Raw genomic sequence first — 3232 nt, forward strand, 5'->3', positions numbered from 1 at the left:
AATTACCACATTTTATGAAATCTGGCAAATGGATGTCAAAACTACATTCCTTAATTGATTTCTTAAAGAAGAGTTGTATATGATGCAACCAGAAGGTTTTGTCGATCCTAAAGGTGCTAACAAAATGTGCAAGCTCCAACAATCCATCTATGGACTGGTGCAAGCATCTCGGAGTTGGAATATACGCTTTGATGATTTGATCAAAAGCATATAGTTTTATACATATTTGTGGTGAAGCCTGTATTTACAAGAAAGTGAGTGGGAGCACTACATCCTTTCTGATAAGTATATGTGAATGACATATTGCCGATCGGAAATGATGTAGAATTTTCTGTAAAGCATAAAGGAGTGTTTGAAAGGAGTTTTTCAAAGAAAGACCTCGGTGAAGCTGCTTACATATTGAGCATCAAGATCTATAGAGATAGATCAAGACGCTTGATAAATTTTTTCAATGAGTACATACCTTGACAAGTTTTTGAAGTAGTTCAAAATGGAACAGTCAAAGAAAGAGTTCTTGCCTGTGTTCCAAGGTGTGAAGTTGAGTAAGACTCAAAGCCCGACCACGACAGAAGATAGAGAGAGAATGAAAGTCATTCCCTATGCCTCAGCCATAGGTTCTATAAAGTATGCCATGCTGTGTACCACACCTATTGTATACCCCACACTGAGTTTGGCAAGGGAGTACAATAGTGATCTAGGAGTAGATCACTGGACAGCGGTCAAAATTATCCTTAGTGGAATAAGGATATGTTTCTCGATTATGGAGGTGGCAAAAGGTTCGTCGTAAAGGGTTACATCGATGCAAGTTCTGACAATCCAGATGACTCTAAGTCTCAATCTGGATACATATTGAAAGTGGGAGCAATTAGCTAGAGTAGCTCCATGCAGAGCATTGTTGACATAGAAATTTGCAAAATACATACGGATCTGAATATGGCAGACCCGTTGACTAAACTTCTCTCACAAGCAAAACATGATCACACCTTAGTACTCTTTGGGTGTTAGTCACATAGCGATGTGAACTAGATTATTGACTATAGTAAACCCTTTGGGTGTTGGTCACATGACGATGTCAACTATGGGTGTTAATCACATGGTGATGTGAACTATTGATGTTAAATCACATGGCGATGTGATCTGGATTATTGACTCTAGTGCAAGTGGGAGACTGAAGGAAATATGCCCTCGAGGCAATAATAAAGTTATTATTTATTCCCTTATTTCATGATAAATGTTTATTATTCATGCTAGAATTGTATTAACAGGAAACATAATACATGTGTGAATACATAGACAAACAGAGTGTCACTAGGATGCCTCTACTTGACTAGCTCGTTGATCAAAGATGGTTAAGTTTCCTAACCATAGACATGAGTTGTCATTTGATAAACGGGATCACATCATTAGGATAATGATGTGATTGACTTGACCCATTCCGTTAGCTTAGCACTTGATCGTTTAGTATGTTGCTATTGCTTTCTTCATGACTTATACATGTTCCTATGACTATGAGATTATGCAACTCCCGAATACCGGAGGAACACTTTGTGTGCTACCAAACGTCACAACGTAACTGGGTGATTATAAAGGTGCTCTACAGGTGTTTCCAATGGTACTTGTTGAGTTGGCATAGATCGAGATTAGGATTTGTCACTCCGATTGTCGGAGAGGTATCTCTGGGCCCTCTCGGTAATGCACGTCACTATAAGCCTTGCAAGCAATGTGACTAATGAGTTAGTTGCGGGATGATGCATTACGAAACGAGTAAAGAGACTTGCCGGTAACGAGATTGAACTAGGTATTGAGATACCGACGATCGAATCTTGGGCAAGTAACATACCGGTGACAAAGGGAACAACATATGTTGTTATGCGGTTTGACCGATAAACATCTTCGTAGAATATGTAGGAGCCAATATGAGCATCCAGGTTCCGCTATTGGTTATTGACCGGAGACGTGTCTCGGTCATGTCTACCTAGTTCTCGAACCCGTAGGGTCCGCACGCTTAACGTTCGGTGACGGTCGGTAATATGAGTTTATATGTTTTGATGTACCGAAGGTAGTTCGGAGTTCCGGATGAGATCGGGGACATGACAAGGAGTCTCGAAATGGTCGAGATGTAAAGATCAATATATTGGACGACTATATTCGGACATCGGAAAGGTTCCGAGTGATTCGGGTATTTCTCGGAGTACCGGAGAGTTACGGGAATTCGCCGGGGAGTATATGGGCCTTATTGGGCTTTAGAGGAATGAGAGAGGGGAGGCTGCGCGCCCCCCAAGGCTTAGTCCGAATTGGACTAGGGGGAGGGGCGGCGCCCCCTCCTTCCTTCTCTTCTCTTTTCCCTTTCCTTCTCTCCTACTCCTACTACTTGGAAGGGCTCTTAGTTCTACTAGGAAAGGGGGAATCCTACTCCCGGTGGGAGTACTCCCCTAGGGCGCGCCATAGAGAGGGTCGGCCCTCCCCCTCCTCCACTCCTTTATATAAGGGGGAGGGGGCACCCCATAGATACACAAGTTGATCATTGATCTCTCTTAGCCGTGTGCGGTGCCCCCCTCCACCAATCCACCTCGGTCATATCGTAGCGGTGCTTAGGTGAAGCCCTGCGTCGGTAGCATCATTATCACCGTCATCACGCCGTCGTGCTGACGGAACTCTCCCTCGAAGCTCTGCTGGATCGGAGTTCGTGGGACGCCATCGAGCTGAACGTGTGCTGAACTCGGAGGTGTCGTGCGTTCGGTACTTGGATCGGTCGGATCATGATGTAACGCCCACGATGCGGCTATATCTCCCACGTGTCGAGGCACGACTTAGAGGCATAACCGCATTGTGGTTTCGTCGCAAGAAGGGTCATCTTCACACAATCCCATGTAATGAACAAGAATGGGATAAAGAGTTGGCTTACAATCGCCACTTCACACAATACATAAATATAATCCATACATCATCCAAAATACACACATAGACCGACTACGGTCAAGATTCAAATGAAAATAAGATAACCCCAAATGCTAGATCCCCGATCGTCTCAACTGGGCTCCACTACTGATCATCAGGAAAAGACACATAGTAACGACCACGTTCCTCGTCGAACTCCCACTTGAGATCGACCCCATCATCTGCCCTGGCATCGTCGGCACCTGCAACTGTTTTTGGTAGAATCTGTGAGTCACGAGGACTCAGCAATCTCACACCCGCGAGATCAAGACTATTTAAGCTTGTAGGAAAGGAT

Source organism: Aegilops tauschii, chromosome 5 (assembly GCF_002575655.3).
Source record: "Aegilops tauschii subsp. strangulata cultivar AL8/78 chromosome 5, Aet v6.0, whole genome shotgun sequence".
NCBI lineage: Eukaryota > Viridiplantae > Streptophyta > Magnoliopsida > Poales > Poaceae > Aegilops > Aegilops tauschii.